The sequence below is a fragment of the Vitis vinifera genome, chromosome 3 (genome assembly GCF_030704535.1).
Source record: "Vitis vinifera cultivar Pinot Noir 40024 chromosome 3, ASM3070453v1".
NCBI classification, from domain to species: Eukaryota; Viridiplantae; Streptophyta; class Magnoliopsida; order Vitales; family Vitaceae; genus Vitis; species Vitis vinifera.
Window position 1 is genome coordinate 4,475,690 of NC_081807.1, and position 14,382 is coordinate 4,490,071.

Genomic DNA, 14,382 nt, shown 5'->3' on the forward strand with positions numbered 1-14,382 from the left:
ATAGATACTCCAATTGCTAATAACCAAGATGTGGTCCAAGGTCCATCAGCAGTCGCCCCTAGATATGTTCTAAGTGAACTTGATGAAAGAATTGTTCTTAAGCTTCATTCATGAATGGTCCGACCACTAAGGGTTGTACGAAGAATCTCTCAAATAACAACAAGACGAATCAATTTCATAGTTGATAATACTGAGTGCAATGGGGATGGGTTGGATTGCAGTTCAGAAATTAGAGATCAAAGAAAATGATAGAAGCTGGCTGATGTCTTCCCTTCACCAAATATTTAGCAGAAGATATTTCCTGAGAAGAAGTGCACTAAAATTATTTATGATTGACCGGTCAAACTTCTTCTTTGATTTTAGAGGCACTTGTCAGAGAGATGGGGATGTATTTGCCCACTACAGATAATTTAATCCATGCAAGAGATGGACTGGCAGATTGGAGAGCTTTTTGAGGTCACTCATTGGTTGCTTGGCATTAATGAAGGAGAAAAGAGCTGCTTGGAAGACTGTACAGTCGCTGTTTATCCTTGAATCTAGAGAGCAGAAATGTCATCATAATCTGTAGGTAGAAAAGATGAAATCAGAGATGCTCAACCTATAATTCCAACTTCAGAGTATGAGCACCAATTCAAACCGTGGTAAAACTTCTCCCAGGAATGAAAATCTAGAAGAGGCAGAATCTGGACAAGTGGATGGAAATTCTGAGAGGGGTGATCTGGGAAGAGTAATGAAGAGAAAGCTGACATGGATTTAGAGGCACCAGGGGAAGATGTCTTGAGATCTGGAAATTTTGACTTCACTAGTGATCATGTGCTCAATACAGAATTTGTGACACAACTAAAGGATGACATGCAGGCTGCAGATTTAAGAAACAACGGCACCAGAACTCTAATAGCAGTAATATTCACAATAACCTTGCACCTGTAAATGGCTTACCTCCCAATGATACTTCTGAGATGGAGATATTGGTGGGTGACTCATCTATGGACGGGAAACTCATCAATGATCAATCCAAAACTCAATTGCCTTAGCAAGATTCTTCATCCATCCGGAAAACCCAAGCCAACCTTTACCATAATGTTGAGGATGCGATTGAAGAGTGGAGAGAAGGAGCCGGAGTTGTCTTCTGATCTGCAGGAAGATAACACAGAGTCTCTGGATAATGTGGACGATGAGAATGCAGATTAATATGGATATTTTTCTGAGTTTGAGAAAGGAACTGCCTAGGCATTGGGACCTGCAACATTTGACCAGATTGACAAGAACATCACTCAAAATGAACCTGATGTTGAAGGAGTTATGGCACAAAAAGAACACCTCACTAAGGAGAATGATAAACAAAATTCTGAAACAGAGAAAAGAATAAAGGAGCAGATACAAGTTTCAAATTCAGAGGTTTCACTTAAAGGCTCATCCCCATAAACCCTTTCTCCCCCCTCAGTTTTCATGTTGGTTGCAGTTTCAAAGAGTATTGCTACTTTTTTTTACATATTCAGCAATTAGGTGTAAGATCATGATTCGAACAGCAGTTTCAAATGATGATGAAGACAAGAAAGCTCTACAGAAATCCCACAAAACAGTACATGGTGCTCTCTATGTTATTTGGAGAAGAGAAAGGGGACCGAGGTTCTTTAAGGAATTGCAAGCTTAGATCCTGAAAGTCGTACTAAGCTCAGCATTGCTTTTGATGATCAAGGAGAAAATTGTAGCAGGCACTTGAGTACTAATACTTGCAGTCGCCCCAAATTAAGCAAGAGCTGGAATTGTCATTTCCTGTCAGTTCCCACTGTTGCCCATGATTAAATGAAGCCCTCAAGCTCTCTTCCAGCAATATCTTTGACATCAAATGCCCACCAGAATCTCCATTCAATAACTGCTTCAATTTGAGCTCATGGATCCAAGGAAAACATGGATAGGGAAAGTTGGTTGCGCCAAGAAGCCCTAGAAAGTGCCAAGAGAGAGAAATGGCAGAATGTATTTGGGGATTCAACACCAGCAAGATAGTCTCAAATCTCATTCCTAGGCTCCAGTCCATTATGGCTACCTTGCTACACACACTTTCCCCTTTTCTTGCTTCTTTGCTTGGGAATTTACTGTTTTAAATTGAATTTTTGAACCATTGTTCAACTAAACATTCCCGGCTTTGAAAAATTCATCTTAGGTCCTTTCTAGGTATAAAATCCATATTCTAACACACTCTTGCTGCCATTTTCCTTCTAGCATGCATTTTCACTATTTTATTTGATTTTCAAATGATTTTCTTGATTTTTCTCAATTTTCTTAAGCATGAACAAACTCCATAATTCCAAGTCATGGAATTCATGGAATCAACTCATGCGAAATTAATTAGGGCTTTGGTGGGGGCCCGACATTCATGATACCTTCTTCAATATTGTTTGTTTGATATGTTGATTTTTTATTCTTCTTGATGATATACATGAATTCGTTTCGTATTTATTGTTGAGATGCTTTTGATTCCCATAGAGGAGTACTAGCTTGCTATCCAGGTATGCTCTCTTCTCATCTATTTTTTTTTAGAACTCTATATACTTGTATGTCATTGATGACCCTATCCATATTTGACGTGATTCTTGGATGTCTTGATATATGCCTGATTTGCTTGAATAAAACAAATGTTGTATGATGTATCTCCAAATTAATCTCTTATGTTTTATGATAGCGTTTAGGAAGCTGTCCAGGTACGCATTTTTAACTCTCCTTAATTGTGATTTGATCTTGTTTGATATGCTATGTTTTTGGAATCACCTAGCCTACTTAAGTATCCATGATCAACCATTTAATTGCTACGCTTCCCTTAACTTAGTCAGTAGAGACCTCTTTAGGGCTTAGAGGGGTGCTACCTCCTAGAGGTACCTTCCCAATAGGTAACCTGATCCCCGGACTTAGACTCGGGTTTTTCAAAGACATGCTTTTTCCAAAAATTATGGAGTCACATTTTTAGGGTTTTTCTTTCTTGTTTTATTTTCCCTTTAAAATAAAAATAAAATAAGTGGCGACTCCAACTTTTCTAAAATTAATTTTTCACAAATAAAAAGCGAGTCTCGCCGATCGAGTGGGGGCGCACGTGAAAGATGCGGGTCCACACCAGGCATTTATTTTAGCTTGTGGTAAAGCAAACCTCGGGTGATATGGACTCATCCTTCTACGAAGGATCTGTCCATTTTATCTTACATAACCTCTATATTAGAATCACGAATCTGTATGCTAAAATAGTCGTGAAGGACGTAAACAAAAGAGAAAAACAAAAGCAATGGGAAACAATAAATAAATTTTCTGAAAACCGAGATTTTGAGATGGGGAAAAAAATGGGAAAGTGCCAAAAACTTTACATAAAACAAACCAAAAAGAAGATTGGGACCAACCTCAACCTTGATACTTTATAGCTCCAACAATGTCTCTTTCACAGTGGCCCATTGGTGGGGCTAGGGTTTTGAAGAAAAAAATTACACAGGGAATAGAGAATGGGATGGAAAGCTGAGAAAGTAAACAAAAATAGTATAAAAAAAGATGGTTTTTATGGTTATGTGAATTGATGGGGACTAGTTTGAACAATAGTTTGGGAAGAAGCCCACTTTTAATATTAAGTTTCTAAAGAAGCCCATTTTGGCCCATTATGGTTATGTGATGTTTTTTTAAAAACTTTTTTTTTATGCTAAAAGCATTTCCTAGGACGGTTGCCAAGATGATTCTTAATAAATGATTCACTGAAAAAGACTATTAGAAAAAATACTTTTACAAAAACCACTTTTAGTAAAAACATTGCCAAATGTATTTTTGGAATCTGATAGTTATATTAGAAAGTGTTCCATGAGATTGTATGGCATATATGTGAACATGTAAAACCTCTTGTCCGCTTAAGGGAAATTAATTTAGAGCATTTGATTCCAGTCTTCTACCAATAATATAGTAATTGGATTCTAATTTTTTTAAAGTTGTCTAAGTTGTGGTGGTGGGTTGGATGCTCAGTTAATATAAGATATTATAATATTGAGTTCAATAGGTCATTCATGATGATCCTATGCTTGCTGCCAAATGTTGTATTCATCTTGTGGGAAAGAAAATGCTAAGTGTAGGTCGATCATGAGGGCCTGCAGGCTGCAACTTTGTACAGTTAACTATTTCCCAATTAATCCATATGATTTTTCTATGAAAATCAGGATCAATTGTTTTATCATGTGTTAATAAGTCAAGAGTAGGTGTAGGGACCCCTCCCCACACGTGGCACACATCTCATAATAACACGTGGCACACATTCTCATCTGGATCAGCCTCATCCGGATTTCCCCAAGAGTACACGTGGCGCGCTTCTCCTATCCGGACTCTCTCAAGGAAAGGCACACGACACTCACAAACATAACATCCGGACGACTGCCACAGCACATCCGGACGACCGACATACACTATCCGGGTGTGTTTGTCCGGATCATTGACTGAAGTAAGCAAGTCTTACACGTTATCACAACAGCCTGCCATGACCCACATTCCGCCATCTGCAGGGTGAAAGGACAAGAATGAAGTGACGGCAAGTCACTTCCTACGATCACTTCCCACTATTTCAAACAATTGCAGCAACTACCACGATATCTGTCAGCCGCCCGTAGGGTGATGATGACCCTGCCACCACCTAGTGTCATCATGACAACACAAAATATCTCCCTACGATTAAAGAGAGAAACAAAGCTTCTGATACTATATATATGAACCTTCACACAAAGAGGAAAGTAAGCTTGCTATACTTGGTAAAAGACCAACTGATTTATCTCTATTTCTCTAATCATGGCTGACAAAACCATCGGAGGGTGCGTCCGGACACCTCGTCCGGACGCCTTTTGCAGGTAGTACGATTGAATCAAGAATCTATATTGGTTGAGATCGTGCGTTCACCCATTTGGCAACTACGTGGATCACCAAGGACGCGAGGCCTCAACAGTAGGCACTCCAAATGATGAAGAAGCATAAGTTGCAGCATCATGGAAACTTCGTTTTGGAAGGAGTTCAAAATTTAAGGTTGTATTTGAGAAATGTTTTAAAAAATAGTTATGAAAAATGATATTTGAGAATTGTTTTTCAAAATTGTTTTTCAAAATTGTTTTTCAAAATTGTTTTTGATGTTTTATGATTAAAATTTTATTTTAGAACTTGAAATATTTTTTTATGTTTTTTAAATAACTTTTATGTTAGTACTTTATTTATTTATTTATTTTGTCATTTTTATATTTATTTTTAAAAATAAATAAAAATAGTTAAAATACGTAGAACATAAAACCATGCATTTTCTATTTCTTTTGTCTCAAACATGGTTTTTTCCCCCTCAAAAACAGGCTTAAGATATTTTAAGTATGCAAAAAGAAATACTCATAGATGGAAATTTATTACTATCCAAGTGGATGAAAATTGAGGAGAAGATGAGAAAGGAGAACACCCATTACACCGCGACAATTCAAAGTCAGTCACACCAACATAAATATACCCTAAACTAAAGCACTGGGCTAATTAGGGGACTCTCCGGCTCACATAAGAGTATTATTTGCTTTCTATGCTACTTCATAACTATAGAGCTCGAAAGGTAGCCTTGGAACAATTGTGACCTCCAGTGGGGTTGCTTTGAGGGCAGTCAACCCAGGACTTTCAGTCATATCCACCCGTGAATCTACAACCGCTCCCAATTCAAAACCATGAAGCAGTCTGGCTAGCGTCAGATGCGTCAACTCCAGTGCAAATGAGATTCCTGGGCATACCCTTCTACCTGAACCAAAGGGTAGAAGTTCATAATTTCTACCCCTAACATCCAAACCTGCATGCTTTGTCAGGAACCTCTCTGGTTGGAACTCCAAAGGGTTTAACCAGACTCTGGGGTCACGATGCAACTTCCAGAGATTAACCAAAAGGCGCGTCCCAGCTTGGATGTGAAAGCCAGCCACAATGCAATCTTCCATGGCCTCACGTGGCAGGGAAAGTGGCCTAGGACGGTACAGTCGTAATGTTTCCTTGACGATGGCTTGCAAGTAGACTAGGTTCTTTATATCTGATCCATCCACTTGGCGATGCTTTCCCACATGGATTTCCAGCTCTGCTTATGCTTTTTTTAGCGCATGATGGTTGTTCAATAGGAGAGAGAGGGCCCATGTAAGAGTGATAAATGTTGATCCATAGCCAGCTAATATGAGGTTCTGCAATCAACATATGATGTCGACTTCAATATGTGATCAGGCAAAGTTTACTTATCAGTAGTGAAATATCATGTTTAGCAGAATGATAAAACAAACCGTGAATAAGGAATCTAAGTGAAATTTGATCACCCCGCCTGGTTTGTCATGATAAATACAGATGATAAAGCTATACCGGATTTGATGAATCCTTATAGAAATGTGAGGAGGGTTTAGGAAATTGGGCGGAAAAAGTTGTAGAAATTATGATAGTAGATGGTGCTTTTTTTTTTTCTTTCTTTTCATTTCATGCTCAGGTTATGGAAGTAGCAGGGACATACCAAGCAAGTGCCCTTAATGATGGTGTCAGGATCACGACGAGAGAATTGGCCATCATCTATGACAGAAAGCATGGCATGTATGAAGTCTTGCTCAGCCCCATTGTCGTTCGCAGAAAGCCTATTCTGGCGATGGTCCTCCACCCAGCTTCCAAGCACATAATCCACCTCCTTAGCTACTCTCTTCATTTCAGCGGTAAACCCTTTCACCGTGTCCAACCAGCCGAGAAAATGGATGGCATCCGAGACCATGAACAGCCCCACTAGAATAATGAAATCCTCAAAGGCCTTTTTGCCCCGTTTTGGCTCATCACCACAGGCATGGGTCCCAAAATACCGTTTCCCAGCAATTGCTCTCACCACTACGTTCAGTGCCAAGTTCCCAAATCTTTCCTTCATCTCCACTAAAGCGGGGCCGTCCTTGTTGCTTGCCCATTGCCCATAAAGCTCTTTTATTAAGATCTTGACTTCTGAGTCCTGGACATGCTTGTGCATCTCAAGCTGGCGGTTTGACAGCAGCTCAGCCATGGCTAGCTTCCGCACATCACGCCAGTATGGTCCACAAGAAGCAAAGACAAACGAGCCATGATCATAGCCCATAAGCTTTATTGCTAAGGGTCTTGGTCGAGTGGCGAATACCTTGTCATTTATAGTGTAACCTTCCTTCGCTACTTCCCAGCCACTAACCACCAATGCTTTTTTGAGGCCAAGATGAACGCAAAAGATGGGTCCATACTTATCAGCCATGTCTCCAAGTGTTCGATGTAGCAGCTTGTCTGCTTCTAGAAGATGAAGGTGACTGATAAGAGGCCATCGCCCGGACGGCTCTGGTGGCCTTTCGCCTTTCTTCTTGTTCCCTTTGGCATTAAGTACTGTTGCCAACAACAGACAGATTGTAGACAGAAGAAGCCCAAAAACTATGATATCTTGAGGGCGAAGGGAGAATCCCATGACTGGATAGTACCAGAGTGAAAAGAAAGAGGGTCGGAGAGAGAAAAATGGTTTTCTATTCTGTTTTCACAGTTTTCTCTGTTCAGAACATGGATATTTATACATACCCTGGTCACACTTTCTGTGAGTGCTTCTTATAACTAAGAATCACTTCTCCAAAAGGGCTCAAAACTACACACACTAGAACACTCACAGGTCGAATTCATGTTCCATACATGTGCCATCCTAATATGGAAACTATAGACAGTTGTCGATGATATAAAATGTGAAAGCTCCTTCGAAGTCTTATATATGATAGTTCTGAGTATGAAAAAACCCATCTCTTTGGCCAGTTGTTATGATGCATATTTGTTCATTGAAAATCACGCGGGAGTAAATCTAGCCCCATGAAAATGGGGTTGATTTAGCTATTAAGTTTGGCATGCTCTTTACCACACACCACACATTACATAGATAATATTGAGAAGCTTTGCCTTACCTAAGTGTAAGGTGGATGCCCGTTTGGACTGAATGGTTCAGAATTAAGGAGTAGACAGTGCCTCAACTAAGTGGGAAGGTTGTAGCACACATTTTTTCCCACTTTCTATGTTGGAGTAGATAGTGCCTGAACTAACCTGAAGACTTTGTTGCACACATTAGGCTATTACTTTTAATGCTGCTGCTAATAGAAGTAGAGTTCAAAAGATAATAACGTCATGGTTGCTTTGGATAATGTGTTAGAAAAATTAGGTTAATCCAACCTATAGTAATCAGCCTAGAGGGGGATGAATAGGGTGATGGTCTCTTTTTGTAAATTTAAATTATGTGAATACAAGATATAATTATATGTAAATATATAATAAAACAATATAAAAAAAATTGCATATAAATTAAGAGAGTAGGGAAGAGAAAATGCAAACATAAGATTTTTATAATGGTTCAACGCAACCCGGCCTACGTTCACTCTCCTCTAGCTTCAATCCCAAGTTTGAGGTTCTACTATTTCAAGGCTTCTAAACCAAGCCTTCAAGCAATACAATTAGATTATGATTCCAATCCACCATTTTCAAACGTAAAAAAATACCCCACTCTTGAACAATCTCTCAAGTGATACCCCACACTTGAGAATTCCTAAGTGATACCTCATACTTAGATTCTTTCTCTCAAAGATTTACAAATGAAGATAATAAAGAATCTCACAAAATCCTAGTACAAAACTTTAAGGTTTAAATGTTACAAGAAAACTAGGATTGAATGAGGCACTAATGATATGCAAGTTTTAGAACAATGGTGCACTCAAAAACACTCTCCTAAGGCTCAAATATATTCAAGAAAGATTAATAAAGGTTAAGCTCTTAAAACAATGAAGATTGGAGCCTTTTTATAGAGGAAAAAAACCAAACTAGCCATTAGGGGTTCGACTGGTTGAGCTGGGGGTAGATCGATTGACTAGTCGTTAGCATTTAATGTTTGGCAGGTGACCGTTGGACCTCGATCGCCCATTGACCGGACCTCAACCGGTTGCACAACCGTTTTGGAAGAGAGAGAATGTTTTTTTGTACCCCTCAACCAGTTGAGTTGGGAGTCGATCGATTCCTCATCTGGTTCAATCGGTTGAGCCATTTTTGGCTCAACAACCAATTTTTTCAACTTAAAATCTTTTAAACAAGTTGGGAAAACATTTGACACAAGGTTTTAGTTGAAAACATGAAATCATCCAATTTTAAAATATTTAAAATAAAATAACTCTTGAATGATTTTAGTGCATAAGTAAAGAATGTAATGCATGAAAATCTTAGTGCGCCAACAACTTTACAAAGAGATCTTATGAAGGTTGGGTCTTGAAAAACACTTCTCTTTGAGGTCTTCTTCTTCTTAATGATTTCTCTTTGGCTTGATTTATTTTTATGATTGCCACCTTGGAAATCGTCTTGTCTAATCATACCTGAAATATAATCATTAGTTCTAAACCTTATTTTGTTATAGAGACATGATTGGTCTTAGTCATCGGGATGGGTTTCTCATGGTAAGAGCATTAATGTATATATGATTATATGTACATTGGACATTATTTATGGTGAGTCATGACATAAAGCTTAGACAAACACAAATGGTTCATACTTATCATTTATGGCTCCAAATGTCTGATGTAACGACTTGTTTGCTCCTAAGAGATGAAGGTGACCAATAAATATTAAATGTGATGCTCTAGACAGGTCTGGTGGCCTTTTGCCTTTGTTTTTGTTTGCTTTGGAATTAAACAACTAGAGACAGGAAATTCATAGCAAAAAGAGGACCAAAAACTCTCATATCTTGAAGTTGAAAGAAGAATGCCATACTATTTGTTAGCATAGAAAATAGGTTAGTTGAAAGAATTACTTCCCTTGCTACCACACATAATACTTCTATTGCACCATTAGTCTACTAGGAAAAGGATTCCATGATGACACAAAACTATCTACACTAGAACACTCTGAGAAGTAGATATTCATAATCTAAACGTAATCCATTCAAATCCAAATCTATTGAGGGCTAAGGATGATCATATTACAGTTCGAGTGAGGAACAAATTTGCCTAATCATACGCTACATTTTCTTTTGGATGACTTTAGTAACATTAGGATGACTAAGGTTTCCCTGAAACAAACTATTTTTCCTCTAGTCTCTCTGATTAGCTAGAAGTGGGGAGAAGACATTTGTCATTGTTAAGAAGGAAATGTGTCAAAGACACCATTCATCATTGTCAAGCGAGGAAGAAAAATATGAATCCAATTTGAAGAAAGAAACCCTCACACAATCAAAGTTTCTAGTGTTAAATTAAAAAATAGACACAAAAGAAATGTAAGGCTTGTTTTAGAATTGTTCTTTTTTTTTTAAGATAGTGTTTTAACTTAGAAAAGTATGGTTGATAACTGCTTTACCAAACAGTTTTTTGATAATTTATTTTTAAAAACATGTTATTTAAAAGAAATAGTAAAAAATTGAGATATTTTTTTGTGAAGTATTACCAGAAACAATTGAAAATATAAAAATCTTTTTGAGAATTTTTGTGTTATACATAGGTTTTCAAATAGAATTTTGTTTTTGAAAATAATTAAATAGATTTTTTAAGAACTATTCTCAAACATTGTTTTTAAAAACATTTCTTGACAAGGGCTAAGCAACTACTCTTAAACCTTTGAATCCTCACTTCACCAATAAAGCCAAATGAGATGTTAGAGGATGAAGGGTTTAGAGGGAGTCATAATAAAGCCAAGGAGAGAATTTAGGAAAGTGGAAAATTTCTTCTTCTACCTTTAAATATAAAAATGTATATTGACATCACCTTTCCCCACCCTCATCTAAAACCAACCTCCTTTCAAGAGTTCATAGAAAAGTTCACACCAATAGGAATATTTAAATATGAACCATCATATAAATTGGAATTGTTCGATGAAACCTCTCAATTCTTTGATTTTTCTTATTGACCAATATGACTTAACGTTTACTAGGTCTATTTCAATCCCTCTCTTGATGATGAAATCAAGTCATTTCATTGATGAAACATCAAACACTTTTTTGAATTCATCTTCAAGCAATTAAAAGCAATATCTATGCTTCATCTCCAAGCTCAACTATTTGACTTTCCCAATTATTCTTATTTGACTTCATCTATTAAATAAACAAAATGGGGTACTTATTGCATTTCAATTTCTTCTTAACAAGCCTTTGACTCCAACCACCATTGAGATGCATGATAAGATCCTTCAAGCTTTCTTTTTTACTAGGGCAAGCCCATTAGCATTAAAGTGCTACATATGATAATTTCAAAGGGTATAGGAGATTAATAAGCCATAACTATTTTAGAGAAATATTTAGTTTTTTAATGCAATATGGGAACAATCATCAATTTGATTAGGTCCACATAGTGTCACATTGCTAAAAAGTAAAGAAAGATAAACTCTCTTTTCATATTGTAGATCATGAATAAGTATCCATATATGTTCTATGGTTGTTGCATATGCAGAAATTGTTCCGATAAGTTCAAAGAGTTCTAAAAGAACCAAAGATAATTTTCTCTCACAAAATTATGAATGAAATCTACATTGTTTTTCAATAAGCTAATGGATATTTAAGTACAAAGAGGTCCACGAATTAGGTAGCTAGAAAATCCCTAAATATATTGCCTAGGATTCACAAATAGCTAGAAAAGGTAATTGGGTAATCACCAATTTAGAAAACTCCACTCAATCCACGGAATTTGTGAGCTGTTCTTTTTGTGAGATTCTTCTAGATTATTCAAAAGCTTGAATCATGGAAATCCAACCTTGTGGAACACGTGGAACATCTTCCTTGGTTCTCCACAAATTCAACTCAACCCAAATGTTTTGAATCAATCCATTAAGAGTTTCCTTTAACTTTTTAGCTTGAGCCTTTGTAACTAGACCAATTGGAACTTGGATAGGATTTGTATTCCATTTTTTAGTCGTGCCCTCATCAGTTTGGATGCTCTATTAATATAAGATATTTTAATATGAAGTTGGATGGTTCATTCACGATCATATGCTTGTTGCCAAAGCTATATTCACCTTGTGGGAAAGAAAAATGCAAATTTTGGATCAATCATAAGGGCTTGCAACCTTATACAAATGATTGGTTTCTAATTAATCCTTGTGATTTCACTATGAAAGCCAAGATGAATTGTTTTATAATATGTTAACAAGTCAATAGCAGACATTCAAAATAAACTTTACTTGATGAAGAAACATCTATTGCAGCAACAACAGATATTGACTTTGGAAGAAGTTCAAAAATTACAGTTTTGTTTGAAAAGTGTTTTTGAAAATAGTTTTCAAAAATAGTTTTTATTTTTTATTTAAAAAAAAATCGTTATTGATATTTTGTGAATAAAAGTCTGTTTTGGACATAGAAATGTTTTTAGACCATTTTTAATGTTTTTAAATTTTTATCTTAGTGCTTTATTTTTAATACTTTTTCATATTTGTATAATTATTTTTTAAAATGGTTTTTAAAACTAAATGAAAAAGACTAAAACATATTCTCATAAACACTCAACCTTAGTCAATGCAGAATACGCTCTATCTACACCATAGGGATGAACTCTCATACAATTAGAATTGATAGAGCCCCTCAAGTCAACGAGTGATTTGTTATTACCCATATGAACCTGTTTCATGGAATTTCCATTTTAATAGGTTGGGTTACCACCACTCTTGACTTCTGTAATAGGCAAAAGCCCCATCCCCCTTGATGTTTCTTCCGCTAGTTTCTTACTTAGTGGTTTGGTTAAAGGATCAACCAAATTCAACTCTGACCTCACAAATTCTAGGGATATAACCCCTGTTTCAAGCAGCTGTCGCACAATATTGTGCCTTAGGCGTATATGTCTATTCTTCCCATTAAATATTTTACTCTTAGCCTTAGCAATTGCAGCTTGGCTATCACAACGCATAGACACAGACGGGGTTGGTCTCGTCCATAAAGGGATATTTGCTAAGAGGTTTCTAAGCCACTCAATCTTAGAACTTGTCTTTTATAAGGCAATAAACTCGACCTCCATAGTAGATCGAGTAATGCAAGTTTGCTTGCCAGACTTCCAAGAAACAACACTTCCACCAAGGATGAAAACATATCCACTAGTGGATTTCATCTCATCTGAATCTAAGATCCAATTTGCATCACTAAATCCTTCAAGGACACTTGGAAATTCATTAAAGCACTAACCATAGTTAATGGTGCCTCTCAAATACTTAAGGACTCTACGAACAATAGTCTAATGGTCCTAATTAGAACTTTGGGTGTACCGACTCAATCTATCTACTACATAAGCAAGTTTGGTACAGTTCATTAAGTACATTAGGCTTCCTATGATCTGAGCATACTCTATTTGGGTAATACTATGTTCTCTATTTTCTTTAGCTGTGAGCTGGGATCATAAGGAGTTGACATTGGTTTACAATCAAAGTGTTCAAACTTCCTTAGGATCTTCTCAACATAGTGTTGATCTTGAGAAAGTTTAAGCCCATTAGATGTTCTAGTTATTTTAATTCCTAGAATCACCTCTACCTCTCCTAGGACTTTCATATCAAACTTAGAACCTAGGAATTTCTTGTAAGGTCTTCTATTTTGAATATGACAAATGGATAGGAGAGCTTCCCCCCACAAGTTCAAGGATACTCCTGAACTTACCAACACTGCATCAAAGGTTTTAAGTCAGTCAAAAAGTGTCCCAAGTTCACTACATCAATTGCATAGAAAACCCTTTCTTACCATCTCTTAAAGAATGTTCCTTTGAAGGGATCAATTTTAAAGGTGTTAGGACAGGTGTGAACCAGGGAAGCTTCCATTTAGATTTATTTCAAGATTGTTGGATTTAAGGGTATGAAAACAAAAGACTAGCCCAAAAGACAAACAAAGAACATAATAAATAAGAAGAAAAATTTATCGTGACAACCACTGTCTTTGAAATAGATCCACCCTCCTTGAAGACGAACTCGGTGCACTAGGGTACCGGTGATCTACCTCTAGTATTCAACAATCAGATCCCGCCTTGGGTGCACTCTGTAAGCGAGATGTGTACAACTTGGGTTTTGAATAAATTCCTCCAGAAGGATGTGTGAAAAAAACTTCCTGAAAAACTCTAAAAAATTCTCTGAAAAATTGGTATTCATATAGAGAGAAGGGTGACTTGCTTTTATAGGCCACTAACACGATCCAATGAGAATCTACTTGTAATTAGAAGATGACACAAAGTGGAAGGGGAATCTACTTATAAAAAGAATGAGACTCCACTAGCACAATCCCAATAGGACTCTTCCCAAAAATATAACATTAATAGAATAAAATAAAATAAAATAATAAAATAATTCTCAATAGGACACTTCCCAAAAATAAAAGTAAAAATTATTTACACTCTTCCTACACCCAGCACCTGATCCATCTCC

The 14,382-nt window shown here is 36.8% G+C and overlaps 1 pseudogene; it reads right to left on the reverse strand.

Annotated features, from left to right (window-relative positions):
- Positions 1–5,482: 5,482 nt before the first annotated feature.
- Positions 5,483–7,482, reverse strand: LOC100243585 (cytochrome P450 CYP82D47-like; annotated as a pseudogene).
- Positions 7,483–14,382: the final 6,900 nt, after the last annotated feature.